Source organism: Tachypleus tridentatus, chromosome 5, assembly GCF_004210375.1.
Source record: "Tachypleus tridentatus isolate NWPU-2018 chromosome 5, ASM421037v1, whole genome shotgun sequence".
Lineage (NCBI taxonomy): Eukaryota > Metazoa > Arthropoda > Merostomata > Xiphosura > Limulidae > Tachypleus > Tachypleus tridentatus.
In genome coordinates this window covers 34,995,460-35,020,978 of record NC_134829.1, presented here as the reverse complement: position 1 = coordinate 35,020,978, position 25,519 = coordinate 34,995,460, and the positions used below count along the sequence as shown (strand labels likewise).

The 25,519-nt window shown below is 35.9% G+C and overlaps 1 protein-coding gene across 3 annotated transcripts in view; it reads right to left on the bottom strand.

Annotated features, from left to right (window-relative positions):
• Positions 1-25,519, bottom strand: part of LOC143250919 (CD109 antigen-like) — a 159,016-nt gene that overhangs the window by 87,654 nt on the left and 45,843 nt on the right. Inside the window, exon 1 of one of the 3 annotated variants that reach the window (XM_076502103.1) lies at positions 1,202-1,340. The exons of the other annotated variants lie outside the window; for them this stretch is intronic. The gene's annotated coding sequence lies outside the window, so the exon portion shown is untranslated. Of the gene's footprint in view, positions 1-1,201; positions 1,341-25,519 lie in introns of those variants that run through there. 3 annotated transcript variants of the gene reach the window in all.

Here is a 25,519-nt window from a genome sequence, read left to right as displayed (position 1 = left end):
GTCATCTCTATAGCTCAAAACTAAAAAAAAACAACAACACATATATAACACGAATTAATGAAGTCAATTCTATAACTGGCAAACTGACTTGAAGTGCATAATGCTATAAACCAAAACATAATAAAACTTATGACGCTTAGAATCTTTGGTATTAGTTAATACTATCGCTGTTAACAGTACTCCTGGTCGTAAATTGACCCCTTTAGTGGCTCAGGGGCAAATCTGAAAGCTCACACCGTTAGAACTAGGTTTTCATACTCGTGGTGGGCACAACACAGTTAGCTCATTGTATAGTTTGCACTTAACAACAAAGTCGTAAATTCAGTATTATCTTACAAAAGCTTAGAAGATTTCGGTCGATCCTAAAACCAATCACTACCGTTAATCAGATTAAAATTATCTGTAATATTCACGGCTTTTTTAAATACTGTAACCAGTACTATTTATGAAGCTAACAGCTAAGAAAGCTGAGGTATAAACTACACCATTCTCTTTTACAAGGCCCGGCATGGCCAAATGTGTTAAGGCGTTCGACTCGTAATCCGACCGTCGCGGGTTCGAATCCCGGTCGTACCAAACATGCTCGCCTTTTCAGCCGTGGGGGCATTATAATGTGACGGTCAATCCCATTATTTGTTGGTAAAAAATTAGTTGGCGGTGGGTGGTGATGACTAGCTGCCTTCCCTCTAGTCTTACACTGTTAAATTAGGGACGGCTAGCGCAGATAGCCCTCGAGTAGCTTTGCGCAAAATTCAAAACACACACAAACAATTCTCTTTTATGAAATAATAGCTAAAATTATACATGAAACTGAGCATGTATTTTGTAGATAGTGAGAAATCAACTGGAAAAGAAACACTAAACAACTACAGTAATATTTCAAATATTAACACGAGTGAAAAACCCATAATCCTAAGTAAACTATCCTTCATACAGTTGTCAGGTTTCTGGCATTTCAACAAACTTTATTGTTGTTGTTGTTGTTGCTACTTTCATGTTTTACGTGTTTTTAAACATTGACAACTTCGAAATACATTTACCTGAATGTAAAAGACGCCTGAAAAAATTATTCATTTGTTATGCAATATAATTATTTCAGAAGACATTCCTACAAGATGTTTTTAATATATATTCCAGGTCTGGAACAAAAAAACAACACATAAAACGTTTTTATCAAATTTGCACAACTAAGAATTCTTACCTTTTTATGATATTATCCAACTGCCAGTTGTGACACTAAACATACAACGATTGCGCAAAGTGTTTTACTGGAGAGACAGTGATTGCCAGACTCACGTGGTAACTTTCTGATCCATCAAATTCTTTCCTGCTTATCGCTGCTTCGTGCTCAAGATATAAACCCAATACAAGTTTTACAGCTCAGAAAAACTTGTGTTTATATATCATTCAGATGTAACATTATTCCAGTGATCTCTTTAAGAACAATAAAAAGCCTATGTCGCTGTTAGAACAAATACCGTTGTATCAAAAGCCGCAGAAAGCTAATGGAAGTTGGAATTACACGCGCGTTTTAAATCACCACTAATCACTTAGGAGTCCACAATTAAAAGGACTAAGGGGTGAGAGTTCGCAATGTAACAGAAAATACAAATAACGTGAAACTAGACCTCTAACGAATTTACATGAGGGATGACCACAACTCACGTTCTTCTTTTGTGAGTGCCCTCTAACTCTGGAAGGTATGAACTAAGTCGTGCACGCAAAGCAAAGCACCTGGCTTCCCGCTTCTCAGTTCGCGAAAATGACTAGTGGCGCCACCAATGAGGATGTGGGTCGCCTGCGGTTAGTTCAAAATTCTGTATGGTCTGAGACCTCTATTGCGGAACAATCAACTTTGGCATCTGCACGCGCATCATAAAACTGTCTTACGTATTCATTAAACACAAAAGACAGAACTTTATATATATTAATTTATCGTTTTTAAGTGTAATAAACATGTAACTATTTCATGTGCGAATAACAGTTTTTCCATATCTAATACAAACAAAATAATTTGTGTTTAGAGTTTTATAAAAGTGAAAAAAGTTGAAATATTTTTAACAGTTTAATTAAAAGATCAAATCACAAATGTCTAAGCACAGTAATAAAACAGAAAAACTAACCTGAGCAGATTTCTGGTTGTTTTGTCTTTTTTTTTTTTTTTTTCCAAAAGTAGTAAACATTTCAAACACTTTTAACAGATTAAAAGAACAAATCACAAACCACCACCTGAAACGTACTGATGCATACTATGTTTGTTGAAGAAGGCCTTGTATCTGTGGCTGGCAGGTTCAGATTTGGGGTACCACAGAAAATCCTGCGGAATTTCATACAGCGAACATAGCGTTAACGAGTAACTTCTTTAGTACTTGGAATGTGGCGTTTTTACGTTTTACTCAAATCAAGACCAAGAAGATAAGACATTCTAGTTACATGTATCTCGATGAGTAAACAACAGGACATTCTAGTTACAGGTATCTCGATGAGTAAACAACAGGACATTCTAGTTACAGGTATCTCGATGAGTAAACAACAGGACATTCTAGTTACAGGTATCTCGATGAGTAAACAACAGGACATTCTAGTTACAGGTATCTCGATGAGTAAACAACAGGACATTCTAGCTACACGTATCTAGGTGAGTAAACAACAGGACATTCTAGTAACATGTTTTAGATGAGTAAACAACAGGACATTCTAGCTACACGTATCTAGGTGAGTAAACAACAGGACATTCTAGTTACATGTATCTAGATGAGTAAACAACAGGACATTCTTTTACATGTATTTGATGAGTAACCAACAGGACATTCTAGTTCCATGTATCTAGATGAGTAAACAACAGGACATTCTAGTTACATGTATCTAGATGAGTAAAAAACATGACATTCTAGTTACACGTATCTAGATGAGCAAACAACAGGACATTCTACTTACACGTATCTGGATGAGCAAACAACAGGACATTCTACTTACACGTATCTGGATGAGCAAACAACAGGACATTCTAGTTACACGTATCTAGATGAGCAAACAACAGGACATTCTAGTTCCATGTATCTAGATGAGTAAACAACAGGACATTCTAGTTCCATGTTTTTAGATGAGTAAACAACAGGACATTCTAGCTACACGTATCTAGGTGAGTAAACAACAGGACATTCTAGTTACATGTATCTAGATGAGTAAACAACAGGACATTCTTGTTACATGTATTTGATGAGTAACCAACAGGACATTCTAGTTCCATGTATCTAGATGAGTAAACAACAGGACATTCTAGTTACATGTATCTAGATGAGTAAAAAACATGACATTCTAGTTACACGTATCTAGATGAGCAAACAACAGAACATTCTACTTACACGTATCTGGATGAGCAAACAACAGGACATTCTAGTTACACGTATCTAGATGAGCAAACAACAGGACATTCTAGTTACACGTATCTAGATGAGCAAACAACAGGACATTCTAGTTACACGTATCTAGATGCGTAAACAACAGGACATTCTAGTTCCATGTATCTAGATGAGTAAACAACAGGACATTCTAGTTCCATGTATCTAGATGAGTAAACAACAGGACATTCTAGTTACATGTATCTAGATGAGTAAACAACAGGACATTCTAGTTCCATGTATCTAGATGAGTAAACAACAGGACATTCTAGTTACATGTATCTAGATGAGTAAACAACAGGACATTCTAGCTACACGTATCTAGATGAGTAAACAACAGGACATTCTAGTTCCATGTATCTAGATGAGTAAACAACAGGACATTCTAGTTCCATGTATCTAGATGAGTAAACAACAGGATATTCTAGTTACATGTATCTAAATGAGTAAACAACAGGACATTCTAGCTACACGTATCTAGATGAGTAAACAACAGGACATTCTAGTTCCATGTATCTAGATGAGTAAACAACAGGACATTCTAGTTCCATGTATTTAGATGAGTAAACAACAGGACATTCTAGTTCCATGTATCTAGATGAGTAAACAACGGACATTCTAGTTACACGTATCTAGATGAGTAAACAACAGGACATTCTAGTTACATGTATCTAGATGAGTAAACAACAGGACATTCTAGCTACACGTAGGAGCTTTACCAAATTTCCCTGTTATCTTTGCCTTTGAGACACCGCAGCGCAGTAGAAAGCACTGGCCACAATGGACCGAGCTCTTTGTGGGGAGACACAATGTCAAGTGTGAGCCACTAGCGGACGTCCAGAAGGTGTTGTTCCCACTATTGCACATAAAATTGGGTCTTATGAAACAGTTTTTATCACAGCTCTTGATAAGGAGTCTATAGCCTTCAAGTACCTTTGAGATTTTTTCCCTAAGCTGTCCGAGGCAAAGGTCAAAGCTGGTGTCTTCGTTGGACCACAAATAAAGAAGATCCTGGAGTACACAGAATTCTCCAAGAAGCTCAGTATGAATGAAAAAAAAAGCTTTGGGCAGCTTTGTCACAGTGGTTCGGGGCTTTTTGGGCAATCACAAGGCTGAAAATTATGTGGAACTGGTTGAGGTTCTGGTGAAGAACTACGACAAAATGGGTTGCAGGATGTCCCTGAAAGTCCATATACTTGACGCTCATCGTGATAAATTCAAGGAGAATATGGAGCATACTCAGAGGAGCAAGGTGAGTGCTTCCACCAAGATATACTGTACTTTCAACACCGCTACCAAAGAGCGTATAACGAAAACATAATGGGAGACTATATTTGGGGGCTGATACGTGAAAGTGATTTACATTAGAGTTGAAAATCTCGAAAAACTACTTACTTCTAAACATTTTTGTCCATTTTAGTATAAATACATGTAAATCTTGATTCATATGTTGTTTTATTCAGACCTTGTATAAGTGAAAATATGCAAATGTACCCGTTTTTACATAGGAAATAGGCTCATTTCTAAATTTCATTATCCAGGTCACAAAAGTAAAGTCTGAAGGGAATAATGGTCATATTCTGTACTTTTACAACATAAGCAATTAAGAAATAACACATACTATCCAGGAACAAAATTTATGTTACATAGTGTTATGGAAACTAAATAACATATTTCGTATTCTTCTCCTTCAAAAAAAAATTCTATCTATCTCTGTGTGTGTGTGTGTATATATATATATATATAACGTTTTAGATCTACTTTATGAACACAACATAACTTATAACATAACTAAATTCCCGCGGAACAGCAGTAACTTTGCGGGTTTATAACGCTAAAAACAGGGTTTTGATACTCTTGGACACAGCATTGATAACCCATTGTGTATTCTTGTACTTATGAATTAAAGCTAAATAACTTGGCCCGACATGGCCAAACGTGTTAAGGCGTACGACTCGTAATCCGAGGGTCGCGGGTTCGCATCCCCGTCGCGCCAAACATGCGCGTCCTTTCAGCCATTGGGTCGTTATAATGTGACGGTCAATCCCACTATTCGTTGGTAAAAGAGTAGTCCGACAGTTGGCGGTGGGTGGTGATGACTAGCTGCCTTCCCTCTAGTCTTACACTGCTAAATTAGGGACGTCTAGCACAGATAGCCCTCGAGTAGCTTTGTGCGAAATTCAAAACAAACAAAACAAAAGCTAAATAACTTACTCCAAAACGTTTGCGTTTTGAGTCTGTAGGTAACTCAGAGATACATTTCTGTAAATAGTAAGATCAATTGTAACATTTATTTTTCTATTTCGATCTGTCATTTGACAGTAAAGTTTCTATTGAACACGCTGTTGAGAGATACTGCAAGCTAGTGTTTGACACAATTTTATAAAAATGCGATATTTTGACATAATAGTAATATCTTAGAGGTTCTTACAATATACCGAAACCTAATGATAAAAAATACACCTCATGCCTTCAGCTTCACAGATAGGAAACAGCATTCACACACAGAAATATTTCTTCTCAGAAAGACATTTCAAACACGCAGCTTGAGTCACGAATATTCCTGGTCTTCGTGCTTGTTTGGCTTCACAGTCACTAGTGTGACTTCTCTCCCAACAGATAAAAGCTCGACTCACTGGAACTCATTTATCAATATTTTTTTACTTATATTTCTAAACATCAGTGTTATTGGCCGAAGTCTTCGCAGATTCTCTCGTTAATTTATCTTATTTATCTGTTATACTTTAACAATTAATATTGTGAATGATAAAGTGATATAAGTTGCATCATCTATAAATCATGTTCCTGACATATACAGATTTTTTGTTAACTTTTAACCAGTTACTTCTATTAATTCTGTAGTAAACTAGTAAAATTTTCTTTAGCACTTTTAGATTATTATTCCACGTAATAAGACAAGTAAACCAGCGTGGGGTCCAAGTCAAAACGTTTTTAGAAATAATGCTTGGTAGTGGCGTTGTTTTAACATGTATTTCTAGTGGATTGTGGCCATTTAATGATTAGTGTGAGTAATAAAAGTATTTGTGGTGTAAGAGTTTCATAACCACATGATGAGTTGGCACTCAATGATCAGTGTAGGCGTGGCATAATGTATTGATATTTCATGATTGGTGTGATTAATTTACAGAAACATCCGATGCTGGTGTTTCATAATCGTTGTGAGAAACCCACAGAGAACGAAGTGTCGGTGTCCAACGGCTGATGTGAGAAACTCACAAACACGGGAGTGCTGGTGTTCAATGACTGGTGTGAGAAACCAACAGACACTAAGCAAAATTTGTTTGCAAAATAACAAGAAAAATCTAGAATAAGTTAAAATAAAGGCTGTATTAAGATCTGGTTCAAACAATATATTCAAAAACTATCAAAATCACACCTGAAGACAAAACTTGTATGATATTGGTATTTGAAACATTTTATTGAAACAATCAGGTGAATGTTTTACTATAAGCAGGCTGGATGATCCAATTCCATTTTTAATCCTTTCTTCTAAAGAAACATTTGTGTGTCTACTGGAAAAAAATAAATTATTATGATGAATGACAGGTCAGGAAGCTCTCTAAAGTTCATGCACAGCTGTCCCTAATTTGAACTACTACTAACCAACAAGAAGACAACCAGTAGCACTCACCATCTACAAGAACTTTTTCCGGCTCTTTCAAGTAAATAACGGGATTAACTTCACTCTCCTGACGCACTGAAATTTCGAAGTGTGTTCAGTGGCATAGAGGTTCGAGCCCTGGACCCTTCGATCCGCAAGTCGGTGCTAAACCATTAAGCCACACTTGGCCATGCTGCGATAGTACCCCACCTTTTATCGCATAACTGTATTGGTACAAATAAACACTCTGATTCGAAGTTATCAATATTATTATATCACTTTCGTCCAGTTTAAGTCCTTCTTAATTGATTTATGAATTACAAGGTAATTTAGGGACAAAATTCTACTAAATTAACGACTGTTTATTACTACCTTTTCAACTGAGTGAGGCTCTGCATGACCAGGTGGTTAAAGCGCTCGACTCGTAATCCGAGGGTCGCAGGTTCGAATCCCCGTCGCACCAAACATGCTTGCCCTTTCAGCCGTGGGGGCGTTATAATGTGACGGTCAATCCCATTATTCTTTGGTAAAATAGTAGCCCAAGAGTTGGCGATGGGTGGTGATGACTAGCTGCCTTCCCTCTAGTCTTACACTGTTAAATTAGGGACGGCTAGCGCAGACAACCCTCATGTAGCTTTGCGCGAAATTCAAAAACAAACAAACAACTCAGTGAAAACATCAGTTAATTAAAATTATTACCATTACCCTTCTTGTTCTAATCGTATATGCCTAATGAATATATCTGAACTATATTACACACCTTTGTGTTCCTCTAGGTATATTGATGTTGGATACATTTGACAATTCTGCTCTTCATATTTTAGTTATCCTACCCAGTTTCTCGGTTACTCTCTTGTGAAAAGTCAGTGATGACGTAGAATTTGCTTCTAACAACGTGTGACGTGAAAAGGAGAACAGAAAAAAAAAAAAGTATCACGTGATACATGAATAATTATTAGTTTGGAAATAAAATAATAAGTAATTAATGATTAATTTGGGGACGTTTTTGTTTGGAAAGCTCACATCTCTCTTATGGTCTGAGATCTTTGGCAAGATATGTATACAGCAGTTACTTTCTGTAACCATTATATTGCACGTTGTATTGTTGACCTCACAGATGGACATGTATCTATATGCATGTGTGTGTGTATCTATACATATATATATATAATCCATAAAGTATGTTACACATTGTCATCTTTAAGTCATAAACTAGTATGTATATAAGTGGAAGCCTTAAAATTATGTGTTATAAGTAACAATCTTAAAATCGTATATTAACACGTGTGTATACCAGATGTACTTCCGAAGGAACTCTGAAAGTGTCCTGCTTCAAGAACAAATAAAACCTAAATTAATAGTAAGATATGTTTTCTTTCTTTCTTTTGAATCTCATATGTCGTGCCGTATTGTAGCCTACAAAGTGCATAATTCTTCTCGTGATTCATGGCATACACACGTTTTACTGACGTCACGACAGAATAAACTGCAATGTTAAGCGTCTCTCACGCGACGTCATTGTAGTGTTTATTGACTGACAACATACTCTTCAAAATTACGCAGCTATGGTATTTTTTTTCATAATTTACATATGACCACGTTACTGGATATAAAAAACTTTGGACTTATAAGAGTTACTAAATGTCTAGCTCAATGTTATCTGATTTATAATATTTGACTTAGTTCGTTTCTTTTTGTTTGGTAAGTCATGCAGCAAGACAGTCTGATTAATGACTCGCCAAAAGTTTGAATTTTGCTCAAAGCTACAAGAGGGACTATCAGCACTGACCGTTCCTAATTTAGCAGTGTAAGACTAGAGGGAAGGCAGCTAGTCATTGCTACGCACTGCTAACTCTTGGGCTACTCTTTTACCAACGAATATCGGGATTGACCATCACATTATATCGCCCCCCATGCCCAAAAGGGCAAACATGCTTGGTGCGACGGAGAGTCGAACCCGCAATCTTCGGGTGCCATAACCACCTAGCTCTGCCGGGCCCTCACCAAATGTACATCAGTAACGTCTAACATCCTCTTCAATGGTGTTATTTTAAGCTGTCTTTACTTTAGCTAAACGCTGTATAATGTGTTTCTTCTACGTAATTAGAAATTCTGTGGTGCATAGGTTCAAACTGTCAATTGGACGGCCTGGCATGGCCAAGCGTGTTAAGGCGTGCGACTCGTAATCCGAGGGTCGCGGGTTCGCGCCCGCGTCGCGCTAAACATGCTTGCCCTTTCAGCCGTGGGGGATGTTATAATGTGACGGTCAATCCCACTATTCGTTGGTAAAAGAGTAGCCAAAGAGTTGGCGGTGGGTGGTGATGACTAGCTGCCTTCCCTCTAGTCTTACACTGCTAAATTAGGGACGGCTAGCACAGATAGCCCTCGAGTAGCTTTGTGCGAAATTCCAAAACAAACAAAACAGTCAATTGGATAACTACACATTTTTGCCACATAAAAATCAAAAGCCTAGTAGTTACACTTAATAGTCTTTAAATCAAATATTAGTATAAGTATGCATGGTCGTCTTAAAGTCACGTTATTGTACAATCATGTGAATGTCTTGAAATCATGTACTAATATAATAAATAGAAGTTACAAGGCGTATATTTCAGATTTTATTTTCTTAATTGTAGCGATTTTAAAATACAGTATATATGTATATACATATATTGTGGTCTTGAAATAAATATTATTATTATTTATGTAAACTTTGAAATAACGTGTCAATACGGAATACGCTCTTAAAAATCATTTATTTATATACTGACGATCTCGAAATGAGTACAGACGAGATTCTTAAATTCCTATTTTAACGTGAAAGTGATTTGGAAATCATTTGATAACTTATATAAAAATATCGAAATTATATCTCGCTGTACGTTACTACATTGCAGTGACACTGTACGGTGTAAGCAACAACAAAAAACCAAATGCTGGCAAACATTGAAATTGTGTGCGTGTTAGTTGACGGGAAAATTTTGTTGTTGTGTTGTTCTGAATTAAGCACAAAGCTACACAATGGGCTATCTGAGCTCTGCCCACCACGGGTATTGAAACCTGGTTTGTAGCGTTGTAAGTCCGCAGACATACCACTGAGCCGCTGGGGGGCCGGAAAATTCTGAAGCCACTAGAAACGGTAAACTACTACCTTTCACATGCTAGCAAACTTAACACTCTTGTAATTTCACATTTCTCATGTTTTTCGCGAGGTCAGTGAAAGTCAGTATATCAGTAAACCTTGAAAAAGTATTTGTTACGTAGTAATTTTTCAGCTCGTTCCAAATTAACTCGCCTGCTTCAGCCATGTTATTAGTTACCACCGATGGTGTCGAAAGTGGATTATTGATGCGTGAGAAAAACAAGTAATCCTATAAATCTGATAAGAAATTATATGTTACGTCGACAGACTCACAGTCAAAAACGTGATCACTTCTTGTTGCATCTAAGCTGTGATACGAGACAAAGTACAATACAATAATGACAAAATGTTGAGGAAAACTAAACTTCCAATTAATAAGAAATGTGGAAAATAGAAAGTGAAGGAGTGAAATGGATGCGCTTCAAGATACAACAATTCATCAGGTTTTTCTTTCTGTAAACAGTTAACCTAATTTCATTAATTTTGTTCCAGCTATTATGTAAACTGTTAATATTTTTAAGAAGTCTATATATGAATCCCTTTGCCCGTTGACAATGATTGATTTGTTATTATGCACAACGGGCTATCTGTGCTCTGCACACTACGGGTATCGAAAGCCGATTTCCAGCAGTATAAGTCCGCCGACATACTACTATGCCGTTGAAAAGAAAGACACTTTTATACGCAAAAATGATAAATTAAGCGGTCTAATATGTACATTTATTAATGAAAATAGTAAATAATTACTACAACATGGATAGCATTTCAATGGGTATCCGTATCTCGTCACACAACTCACTCTTTCACTCATTTAAAACTAGAGAGAAACTATCATATAAGAAACCCTATTTATTAAAGGGGTTGTGGACGACAAAAAAATCGGGAAATGCTGTCGAATGGTTCTTGCCCTATAATAGTAAGACAGCAGTAATAATACGACAAGTAAACAGGAGATAATTTTATTTCTATCACAGTGTCCTTACAAGCAAACAGGGATCAAACATAGCTCCGATTAGAGGATACCAATGAGTATTAAATGTCACTCGGAACAGTTTGTTTTGTCAACATCAACAACTGTATTTAGTGAACATTTCAGAAGGGTCTGTAGTTCAGTGATTCTCAGCATAGATTAATTAGTGGTGTAAAAGTCGAATAACTTGTTGAATAATTAATTTGTGTATATATATATATATCACAACCAACAAAGAATGTGTGGTTTCAGTATAAGAAAACCTTATTTTGTAGAGATCGCCAACCAAATTAATAAGTTACGATATTTTTGTGATAATTTGTAACTCCCTCTACAAAATTTAATTAAATTACACACGAAGAATTTCGATCGTCCGTTATTAAAAATAACTAAACAACAAATTTTCGATCCTATAAGATAACTTTTTCGTGAAATAATTAGGTTTGTTTCGAATATTCGCTCAAAACTACGCTAGTTGTTCCTAATTTTGAATTAATAGAATAGAGGGAAAGCATCTAGTTAATAGCACCAGATGTCAACAGTTAGACATTCTAATCGAATAGTGGGAATTCACTGGTTGATGTGTTTCAACTGTGGATTTTAAAGCTGGCGAACGGGTTTCAATTCTGTGTGATACTAGAAACTATTCCCCAAACTTTGAACTGTGGGTGCATTATTAAAGCCACAGCCAATCTCTTAGCTTGGATGGTAGGTTTTAAGGTGATGTTGACTGGCACCCATAACCCTAAAGTATGAAGAACAATCTTGCGGCATCGGAAAACGAACCATGAAATTTAGGAGTCTTAACCCCATATGGTAACCAAATAAGTAACACCCGCTCCAAGATCAGTTGTAAACTTACACTAATGTGCGTGGTTTTGTTAAGACTTGTGCCAGTAAAACATTTTGCATTCTCAAAGAGAATAACTCGTTGCTATGGTGTGAACTCCTTTTAGAAGCTGGCGAAGTATAAATTTAATTATAACTATGCTTTCTATATCGTAAAATATGTTCACACCATGACAGTTGTTGTATCAGATAACTTATATATAACATGTAATAGTGTTCCGACCATTGAAGAGCTCTGGATTGAGCGAAACACGTGGTCGGTAATGGAAATGGCAAATATAACATGTTTGGAACACTATTATCATATATTCTGCTACTTCTTGAAAGTTCCTAAGGCATTATATAAACAATGCACTGTTTAAAAACATTAGTGGCCCAATACTAATGCCTTATGACAAATATAATTAAAATAAATTACTTTAATGCTAGAAATAAAAATAACCCAATAACACCCAAATTCTTGTTTTTATTTGATCACGTACTGAACCTTTCGCTCTAGACCTTTTTCTAAGCCATTCCACTAAAACGTAAACAAAACTCACAAAATTTCAAATGGCTTAAGTAATGGCTTCTTTATTGTACTAATATGAGCCCCTCGCTAGTACAGCGGTAAGTCTACAGATTTACAACGTTAAAATCAGAGGTTCGATTTCCATCGGTGGGCTCAGTAGATAGCCCGATGTGGCTTTGCCATACGAAAACACACATTCTAATATGCACTAAATGAATTAAATGAAATAAAGTGTTGTTGAAACATAGCGGTTTGAACAATTAGATTCACCTATTGTTAGCTGTTGTTGAAACATAGCGGTTTGAACAATTAGATTCACCTATTGTTAGCTGTTGTTGAAACGTAGCGGTTTGAACAATTAGATTCACCTATTGTTAGCTGTTATTCAGTTAAGTTAACTGTTACCCTGACAATATTACCAAAACACGGAATTAACTTTGCATTGGTAATTATAAATACTTGAACAAACAGATTGATAAAGCACAAAAATTTAATTTTATAAACTTACCATAAAGAATTAGGGGCACCTACAAATACAGAAATAATCCTCATTTTCAAACAATAACTGGCTCGAAATGAAAGCACGACTACCAAAAGGCTACTTGGAGCGCTAGATATTCGCAGAAGTTACGTTTCTCTGTTTTGTTTTCTGAATTTCGCGCAAAGCTACACGAAGGCAATTTGCGCTAGCCGTCCCTAATTTAGCAGTGTAAGGCTAGAGGGAAGGCAGCTAGTCATCACCACCCACTGTCAACTCTTGGGCTACTATTTTACCAACGAATAGTGGAATTGGCCGTCACATTATAACGCCCCCACGGCTGAAAGGGCGAGCATGTTTGGTGTGATGGAGATTCGAATCCACGACCCTCAGATTACGAGTCGAATTCCTTAACCCACCTGGCCATGCCCGGGCCCAGAAGCTACGTAAGCGTTACTCTGTACTACAGCTAAACTTCACAGTTTCACTTTGTTGACGTTTTCTATTGCTGTTTTTTAGGAAAGGCTAATCATTTAGCAAGTTATAACACTGGCTATATTTACATGTTTATTATTACTTTAAAGAAACTATATAAATTTTACTAATATTCTTCGAGTAAGACCAGTATTCCCAGTTAGACAATAAAATAATCCGATTAAAAAGCCGCTGTTATCGATAGTGCTAAATTGGTTGAAGAAAACATTAAGGCTAGAATATCTGTTTCGTGGATATCTTTATCGTATGTTGTATTTTACTTTACAATATCTTTGAGTTGTTGGATTGTTTGCTAGAGCGAGATAAGAATTTAAACCTAACATGTAAACCTAATAGTAGTTTATTTTACCCTTCTTTTTCTTTCCTTTCAATGGCCAGGTGGTTAAGGCGATCGACTCCTCATCTGAGAATCACGGGTTCTAATACCCGTCGCACCAAACATCCTTGTCTTTTCAGCCGTGGGGGCGTTATAAAGTTTCGGTCAATCCTACCATTCGTTGGTAAAAGACTAGCCCAAGAGTTGGTGGTGGATGGTGATAACTAGCTGTCTTTCCTCTTCCACTATTAAATTAAGGACGACTAGCGCAGATGGGCCACGTTTAGTTTTACGCGAAATTCAATAACCAAAGAATCTCACTGATGACAAGAAAACCTGGTGAAACGTTAGAAACAAAATACACCAAAGTTTTACTGTGTGAAATCGATAAAATAAGTCTTATGTGAATTTTAAATAAGTTATTACTAACATTTAATTGATAACTTTACTTGGTACTGTTCCAAAGTCAATTTACAAGTAAAAGCGGTGAAGTAAATAAACCCACAAACGACAACGTTTCTCTAGAAACATTGAAAACTTTACTTTAGTCCTTACATTTATGGTTCATAAATACGTGTATCAGATTTCTAATTCGAAGGCTGATTAAATCCGCTACCTCATTATAAACGGATCTGCTATTAACTGTATTATTTCAGCTACGAATGTTTTTTTTGTTTCCTCTATAAGGTACAGCAGGTTTGAATAGGGGGAAAAAAAAAGAAGGTGGAACACAATTTTTCGGAAAGTGGATGCAAACAAAGGACTGTGAATTTAAAGTCCGGCATATTAACCACTGGGCCACGTCCAGCTCGCGCTTAAGAAGGAACGCAGTTTCCATTTATAAAAAGGTCATAACGACAACAAATATTCCAATTGTAAATGGAACAGATTAATGCAGTTTAGATGTATATAAAATTACAAACAAACGAACCTCTTGTTGGAACACAAGTAAGTAGAACGAAGTTCCGCTGGATGTCGCAGTGCACGCGCGTGTGTGAGAGATAAGGGTTGATTATTATCTTTTCCAGAGTTTATTTTATTTGATAGATAAATGAAGTCATAGCTTTCTTTAAAATGTCCTAAAACGTGTGCCAAAGTGTTTAAGTTGTCAGGTCTGTGAAACATTTTGCTGATCTAAATCAACAATGTGTTATTATTATTCTGTTATTTTCGAACGAGTTGAATAAACATGGCCACTGATGCTTTACAACTCTGATTCAGAGCCAAAACCAACAGCAAAACTCTCTAGGAAACTTCTTTTCAAACGATATTATCTGTAAATATGGAAGTAGTTCAGTGGTAAAATATGAGGTTTTTCTTCTAAAATACGCACAAATTACATTGTTTTTATCCATACCCTCACAGGATATGTTTTTCAGGTTAGTTAGTATTCGCCTAAAAATCCTTCTTTATCTAAAGACTATTTACCTAAAGTACTGTTTTAATAATCATTCATATCGCTTTATGTTTCTCGTAATTATGGAAGCATTATATTTCTATGAGACGATTTGAAAAAAATAATTTTCTATATAGAGAGTGGAGTTGTTAAAGATCGTCTGTTTGTTGTCTACCGTCAGAGCGGGTTTGTTAAAGATCGTCTGTTAGTTGTCTACCGTCAGAGTGGGTTTGTTAAAGATCGTCTGTTAATTGTCTACCGTCAGAGTTGGTTTGTTAAAGATCGTCTGTTTGTTGTCTACCGTCAGAGTGGGTTGTTAAAGATCGTCTGTTTGTTGTCTACCGTCAGAGCGGGTTTGTTAAAGATCGTCTGTTAGTTGTCTACCGTCAGAGTGGGTTTGTTAAAGATCGTCTGTTAATTGTCTACCGTCAGAGTTGGTTTGTTAAAGATCGTCTGTTTGTTGTCTACCGTCAGAGTGGAGTTGTTAAAGATCGTCTGTTTGTTGTCTACCGTCAGAGCGGGTTTGTTAAAGATCGTCTGTTAGTTGTCTACCGTCAGAGTGGGTTTGTTAAAGATCGTCTGTTAATTGTCTACCGTCAGAGTTGGTTTGTTAAAGATCGTCTGTTTGTTGTCTACCGTCAGAGTGGGTTTATTAAAGATCGTCTGTTAGTTGTCTTCCGTCAGAGTGGGTTTGTTAAAGATCGTCTGTTAGTTGTCTACCGTCAGAGTGGGTTTGTTAAAGATCGTCTGTTAATTGTCTACCGTCAGAGTTGGTTTGTTAAAGATCGTCTGTTAATTGTCTACCGTCAGAGTTGGTTTGTTAAAGATCGTCTGTTTGTTGTCTACCGTCAGAGTGGGTTTGTTAAAGATCGTCTATTACTTCATCTACTGCGTGGACTGATTTTTATGTTCACCTTTGTTGACCTGCCACAGACGACCACTGTTTTTGTTTTAATTCCGCTTATGATATTTTCCTATGTGGTGAAAAGGACAATAAGCAAAAAAATAATAATTTTGTTAGAGGTTAGAAACGAATCATTAAATCAATACTCTTAATTGTTAAACGTAAGAACCGTATAGGTTATGAAGATACGAGCAACAAAGATGTCTAATATATGCAATATTATTGTAATCGAGATATAAAAATCACTTTAATGATCCACAGTACAGTCTTATATTTAATGTTAATATTACCCTAACACCTGTAGGTTTCACAAGGTTACTTTATTTATTATTATTGTCTTACTGAACAAGATAAAAGCTCCTTTTGGTGGACAACATATAGTGACTTTTTGTTCTCAAATTTGAGATGTTTTTTTAAAAAAGCCCGTACTTCTTTCTCTCTCATAGTTATCTATATAAAAAGAGAAAACATTTAATGAACCGAAAATGTTAATAATTAATCAAGAGAAACGTGCTTTTAATGAGTTTCTGACATTTTTTGTTGTTCATAATGTTATTGATTTCCTTGAAAGGGAACCAAAAACCGCTTGAAAAAATCATCTGTTTTAACCACTCGTACCACTATACAGTAATGTGTTGTCTGTCAGTCAGTCAGTAGACACTAAAATGACATCACATAAGGGACGTTTGACATTGCAATTTGTGTAGTTATGATATCAGGAAAATGTGCGCATGCCGTGAATCACGAGAATAATTATGCACTTTGTAGGCTGCAATACGGCATGACATATGAGTTTCAAAAGTAAGATATAAAGTTGTTTGATACTCTTAATTTTGGTTTTATTTACTTTCGAAACAGAACACTTTCAGGGGCCCTGCGGAAGTTCGTTTAGTATATACATGCATTGTTCCACTGCTCTTTCTTGTTTCCGGGAAATATCTTAAAGTAAAATGCATAAAGATAATGATAAAGGATGTGCTCGATAGTTCTCGTCTCGGCCACAACGGCAGATAAAAATAGAAAGATGACCCTCCTGCTGACTCTGAAGTACGTCATAAGATACTTAAACCACGTGTGGGTTCAGTAGAAAAATTAGGAGGGAAAAAGGTAAAAGTTTAAAGATTAATTACAATGTTTTCTTATTCCCAGTTTTTCTAACTTAAGTAGCCAACCACTACAGCTCAAGTATCTTCTATACGAGGACCAGCTTGAAGTACGAAATTACACTCCTGTTAATGATGAAATGTTGTGTGGCTGATAGAACAGTCTAGATTTTATAAAATGATTTTTCTTAAAACTTATTACATAATTTTTATCCTTATTTTCTCTTTGCATCTTTCAAGCACGTACGAACTTCCCACGTGTATATTAAAAAGCCTAAAGCTTTAAAGGGTCATTACTTTACAGAAATGTTACTTATAATAAAGGGGAAAATGATGTATCTCGTTTACATATTATACACAAAACTCAGAAAAACATTCAAAAACCATCAGAGACATAAATAGAAGCACATTTTAGAAAGACGGAAAGTATAAATGATGGATGAAATACTACGAAAAACAACAGCAAACTGTCAACCAACGCCGAAAGAACTGATGAGTAACAAATAAAAAGAGAAGTGTAAACGTCAGTCAGTTCTCCCTGAACATTACAAAAATTGCAGTATGTATATACATAAAAATTAAATGGCCAAGGAACTGTTCAAAATTAATTAATGGAATAAGATTAATCACATATGATCAAATGTTCGTGTGTGTAGAAGGGCTTAAAAATTAACATTGTTAGCAAGCACCATTACTTGAGCGACAGAATGATCTAAGCGTACACAGTGACTGCTGATGGGCTAACCCATTATTATCTAATTATACACAGTGACTGCTGATGGACTAACCCATTATTATATAATTATACACAGTGACTGCTGATGGACTAACCCATTATTATATAATTATACACAGTGACTGCTGATGGACTAACCCATTATTATATAATTATACACAGTGACTGCTGATGGACTAACCCATTATTATCTAATTATACACACTGACTGCTGATGGGCTAACCCATTATTATCTAATTATACACAGTGACTGCTGATGGGCTAACCCATTATTATCTAATTATACACAGTGACTGCTGATGGGCTAACCCATTATTATCTAATCATACACACTGACTGCTGATGGGCTAACCCATTATTATCTAATTATACACAGTGACTGCTGATGGACTAACCCATTATTATCTAATTATACACAGTGACTGCTGATGGGCTAACCCATTATTATCTAATCATACACACTGACTGCTGATGGGGTAATCCATTATTATCTAATTATACACACTGACTGCTGATGGGGTAATCCATTATTATCTAATTATACACACTGACTGCTGATGGGGTAATCCATTATTATCTAATTATACACACTGACTGCTGATGGGGTAATCCATTATTATCTAATCATACACACTGACTGCTGATGGGGTAATCCATTATTATCTAATTATACACACTGACTGCTGATGGGGTAATCCATTATTATCTAATTATACACACTGACTGCTGATGGGGTAATCCATTATTATCTAATCATACACACTGACTGCTGATGGGGTAATCCATTATTATCTAATTATACACACTGACTGCTGATGGGGTAATCCATTATTATCTAATTATACACACTGACTGCTGATGGGGTAACCCATTATTACCTAATCATACACAGTAACTGCTGATGAGCTAACCCATTATTATCTAATCATACACAGTAACTGCTGATGGGCTAACCCATTATTATCTAATTATACACAGTGACTGCTGATGGGCTAACCCATTATTATCTAATTATACACAGTGACTGCTGATGGGCTAACCCATTATTATCTAATCATACACACTGACTGCTGATGGGCTAACCCATTATTATCTAATTATACACAGTGACTGCTGATGGGCTAATCCATTATTATCTAATTATACACAGTGACTGCTGATGGACTAACCCATTATTATCTAATTATACACAGTGACTGCTGATGGACTAACCCATTATTATCTAATTATACACAGTGACTGCTGATGGACTAACCCATTATTATATAATTATACACAGTGACTGCTGATGGGCTAACCCATTATTATATAATTATACACAGTGACTGCTGATGGACTAACCCATTATTATCTAATTATACACAGTGACTGCTGATGGACTAACCCATTATTATCTAATTATACACACTGACTGCTGATGGACTAACCCATTATTATCTAATTATACACAGTGACTGCTGATGGACTAACCCATTATTATCTAATTATACACACTGACTGCTGATGGGCTAACCCATTATTATCTAATTATACACAGTGACTGCTGATGGGCTAACCCATTATTATCTAATTATACACAGTGACTGCTGATGGGCTAACCCATTATTATCTAATCATACACACTGACTGCTGATGGGCTAACCCATTATTATCTAATTATACACAGTGACTGCTGATGGGCTAATCCATTATTATCTAATTATACACAGTGACTGCTGATGGACTAACCCATTATTATCTAATTATACACAGTGACTGCTGATGGACTAACCCATTATTATCTAATTATACACAGTGACTGCTGATGGACTAACCCATTATTATATAATTATACACAGTGACTGCTGATGGGCTAACCCATTATTATATAATTATACACAGTGACTGCTGATGGACTAACCCATTATTATCTAATCATACACACTGACTGCTGATGGGCTAACCCATTATTATCTAATTATACACAGTGACTGCTGATGGGCTAATCCATTATTATCTAATTATACACAGTGACTGCTGATGGACTAACCCATTATTATCTAATTATACACAGTGACTGCTGATGGACTAACCCATTATTATCTAATTATACACAGTGACTGCTGATGGACTAACCCATTATTATATAATTATACACAGTGACTGCTGATGGGCTAACCCATTATTATATAATTATACACAGTGACTGCTGATGGACTAACCCATTATTATCTAATTATACACAGTGACTGCTGATGGACTAACCCATTATTATCTAATTATACACACTGACTGCTGATGGACTAACCCATTATTATCTAATTATACACAGTGACTGCTGATGGACTAACCCATTATTATCTAATTATACACACTGACTGCTGATGGGCTAACCCATTATTATCTAATTATACACAGTGACTGCTGATGGGCTAACCCATTATTATCTAATTATACACAGTGACTGCTGATGGGCTAACCCATTATTATCTAATCATACACACTGACTGCTGATGGGCTAACCCATTATTATCTAATTATACACAGTGACTGCTGATGGACTAACCCATTATTATCTAATTATACACAGTGACTGCTGATGGGCTAACCCATTATTATCTAATCATACACACTGACTGCTGATGGGGTAATCCATTATTATCTAATTATACACACTGACTGCTGATGGGGTAATCCATTATTATCTAATTATACACACTGACTGCTGATGGGGTAATCCATTATTATCTAATTATACACACTGACTGCTGATGGGGTAATCCATTATTATCTAATTATACACACTGACTGCTGATGGGGTAATCCATTATTATCTAATCATACACACTGACTGCTGATGGGGTAATCCATTATTATCTAATCATACACACTGACTGCTGATGGGGTAATCCATTATTATCTAATTATACACACTGACTGCTGATGGGGTAATCCATTATTATCTAATCATACACACTGACTGCTGATGGGGTAATCCATTATTATCTAATTATACACACTGACTGCTGATGGGGTAATCCATTATTATCTAATTATACACACTGACTGCTGATGGGGTAACCCATTATTACCTAATCATACACAGTAACTGCTGATGAGCTAACCCATTATTATCTAATTATACACAGTGACTGCTGATGGGCTAACCCATTATTATCTAATTATACACAGTGACTGCTGATGGGCTAACCCATTATTATCTAATCATACACACTGACTGCTGATGGGCTAACCCATTATTATCTAATTATACACAGTGACTGCTGATGGGCTAATCCATTATTATCTAATTATACACAGTGACTGCTGATGGACTAACCCATTATTATCTAATTATACACAGTGACTGCTGATGGACTAACCCATTATTATCTAATTATACACAGTGACTGCTGATGGACTAACCCATTATTATCTAATTATACACAGTGACTGCTGATGGGCTAACCCATTATTATATAATTATACACAGTGACTGCTGATGGACTAACCCATTATTATCTAATTATACACACTGACTGCTGATGGGGTAACCCATTATTACCTAATCATACACAGTAACTGCTGATGGGCTAACCCATTATTATCTAATCATACACAGTAACTGCTGATGGGCTAACCCATTATTATCTAATTATACACAGTGACTGCTGATGGGCTAACCCATTATTATCTAATTATACACAGTGACTGCTGATGGGCTAATCCATTATTATCTAATTATACACAATGACTGCTGATGGGGTAACCCATTATTATCTAATTATACACAATGACTGCTGATGGGATAACCCATTATTATATAATTATACACAGTGACTGCTGATGGGCTAACCCATTATTATCTAATTATACACAGTGACTGCTGATGGACTAACCCATTATTATCTAATTATACACACTGACTGCTGATGGGCTAACCCATTATTATCTAATTATACACAGTGACTGCTGATGGGCTAACCCATTATTATCTAATTATACACAGTGACTGCTGATGGGCTAACCCATTATTATCTAATCATACACACTGACTGCTGATGGGCTAACCCATTATTATCTAATTATACACAGTGACTGCTGATGGACTAACCCATTATTATCTAATTATACACAGTGACTGCTGATGGGCTAACCCATTATTATCTAATCATACACACTGACTGCTGATGGGGTAATCCATTATTATCTAATTATACACACTGACTGCTGATGGGGTAATCCATTATTATCTAATTATACACACTGACTGCTGATGGGGTAATCCATTATTATCTAATTATACACACTGACTGCTGATGGGGTAATCCATCATTATCTAATTATACACACTGACTGCTGATGGGGTAATCCATTATTATCTAATTATACACACTGACTGCTGATGGGGTAATCCATTATTATCTAATTATACACACTGACTGCTGATGGGGTAATCCATTATTATCTAATTATACACACTGACTGCTGATGGGGTAATCCATTATTATCTAATCATACACACTGACTGCTGATGGGGTAATCCATTATTATCTAATCATACACACTGACTGCTGATGGGGTAATCCATTATTATCTAATTATACACACTGACTGCTGATGGGGTAATCCATTATTATCTAATCATACACACTGACTGCTGATGGCGTAATCCATTATTATCTAATTATACACACTGACTGCTGATGGGGTAATCCATTATTATCTAATTATACACACTGACTGCTGATGGGGTAACCCATTATTACCTAATCATACACAGTAACTGCTGATGAGCTAACCCATTATTATCTAATCATACACAGTAACTGCTGATGGGCTAACCCATTATTATCTAATTATACACAGTGACTGCTGATGGGCTAACCCATTATTATCTAATTATACACAGTGACTGCTGATGGGCTAACCCATTATTATCTAATCATACACACTGACTGCTGATGGGCTAACCCATTATTATCTAATTATACACAGTGACTGCTGATGGGCTAATCCATTATTATCTAATTATACACAGTGACTGCTGATGGACTAACCCATTATTATCTAATTATACACAGTGACTGCTGATGGACTAACCCATTATTATCTAATTATACACAGTGACTGCTGATGGACTAACCCATTATTATATAATTATACACAGTGACTGCTGATGGGCTAACGCATTATTATATAATTATACACAGTGACTGCTGATGGACTAACCCATTATTATCTAATTATACACACTGACTGCTGATGGGGTAACCCATTATTACCTAATCATACACAGTAACTGCTGATGGGCTAACCCATTATTATCTAATCATACACAGTAACTGCTGATGGGCTAACCCATTATTATCTAATTATACACAGTGACTGCTGATGGGCTAACCCATTATTATCTAATTATACACAGTGACTGCTGATGGGCTAACCCATTATTATCTAATTATACACAGTGACTGCTGATGGGCTAATCCATTATTATCTAATTATACACAATGACTGCTGATGGGGTAACCCATTATTATCTAATTATACACAGTGACTGCTGATGGGATAACCCATTATTATATAATTATACACAGTGACTGCTGATGGGCTAACCCATTATTATATAATCATACACAGTGACTGCTGATGGGCTAACCCATTATTATCTAATTATACACAGTGACTGCTGATGGACTAACCCATTATTATCTAATTATACACACTGACTGCTGATGGGCTAACCCATTATTATATAATCATACACAGTGACTGCTGATGGGCTAACCCATTATTATCTAATTATACAGAGTGACTGCTGATGGACTAACCCATTATTATCTAATTATACACAGTGACTGCTGATGGGCTAACCCATTATTATATAATCATACACAGTAACTGCTGATGGGCTAACCCATTATTATCTAATTATACACAGTAACTGCTGATGGGCTAACCCATTATTATCTAATTATACACAGTGACTGCTGATGGGCTAATCCATTATTATCTAATCATACACAGTGACTGCTGATGGGCTAATCCATTATTATCTAATCATACACAGTGACTGCTGATGGGGTAACCCATTATTATCTAATTATACACAGTGACTGCTGATGGGGTAATCCATTATTATCTAATCATACACAGTGACTGCTGATGGGGTAACCCATTATTATCTAATTATACACACTGACTGCTGATGGGGTAATCCATTATTATCTAATCATACTCACTGAATGCCGATGGGGTAACCCATTATTACCTCATCATACACACTGAATGCCGATGGGGTAAGCATATTGCAACCTAATCATTCATATTGAATGTTGATGTTTTTAGCCATTATTGCTTAACCCTTTATTTACAGACTCCACATGATAAATTATGTATTTTATTTTTACTCATCAAATATAACCACGACAGTATAAGTTGAGATCGTATTTGATTGTTTGGTTTGAAATTAAGTACAAAGTTCCACAACAGGCTATTTGTGTTCTGTCCAAAGTTTCTACCGGTATAAGTCCGCTGTACCACTGAGGACTGAATGTGAAAGTGGTTAGTGTATTTACTAATGTATTTGCTATTTTCGTGTATTTTTCGGTTCCTTTGTTAAAAAGATCTTTAGTTTTCTTTGATGAAGCCTTCTTTCTATACCAGACAATACAAGTTTCGATAAGTTTAGCAATAATTACCTCAGTATATATTTTTTTATTAATAGTGTTTAATTAATCTATATAGCTTGCGGAACTTCCACATAACTTTGACTGCGTGATCAGTAAGGAGACATATAAGCAAATATATATTCATTTATTTAATTCATCACGAGACCAACAAAATATTACGTTGTAACGCAGCAGAACAGACGTGAATCACACAGTTCTTCCTGGAACAGGCTTATGAAACATGCTACATTGCGGACAAAGTAAATACATTCCTCTCCTGCACGTGATAGTAGAAAAAACACAAATATTTTGTTAAAATAAATCAACAGACAGTAACCTCGCTACAGCAACAAATCGTGACGTTAATTATGGCCATTGCTTTTGCATATCTCTACAACCCACGAAAGCATTCGTCGGAAATAAACAACTGGTGATGCGTAAGATCAAACAAATATACGTTGTAAAAGAAAACAATAACAACGAGCTAAAAACAGCAAAAAAAAAAAAGTCGGACAAAAGATTCCAGCAATGACGAAATGGATAAACTGTTTAAAAAGAGAAGGAAAGCCATTTTTAAAAAATGTAAGAAAAACTAGAAAACATTTACAGTTTTATAGATGATTTTGTTTTGAGTATACGACCTGCTTTAAGAAGGTTTGTAAATAATACAGTCTGATATAGGATGATATTTAGATAGGAAATGTGGCTCTTTAAAGTAATATAATTTTGTTTTGCATTTAATTAGGAGATGACTTAGCGAAGGTGGTGGCCATTGAAACCATAAAATCTGGAAAATATCAGCTTTGATAATAAATAGTACAAGGGAAATTATGACGTTTACTACGATTTGACCTAATCAATATATAAAAAATACCTTCCACATAATTAACTATCTCACAAATCAGGACCACAAAATCGTGTCTGTTACGATTCCTGATGGAT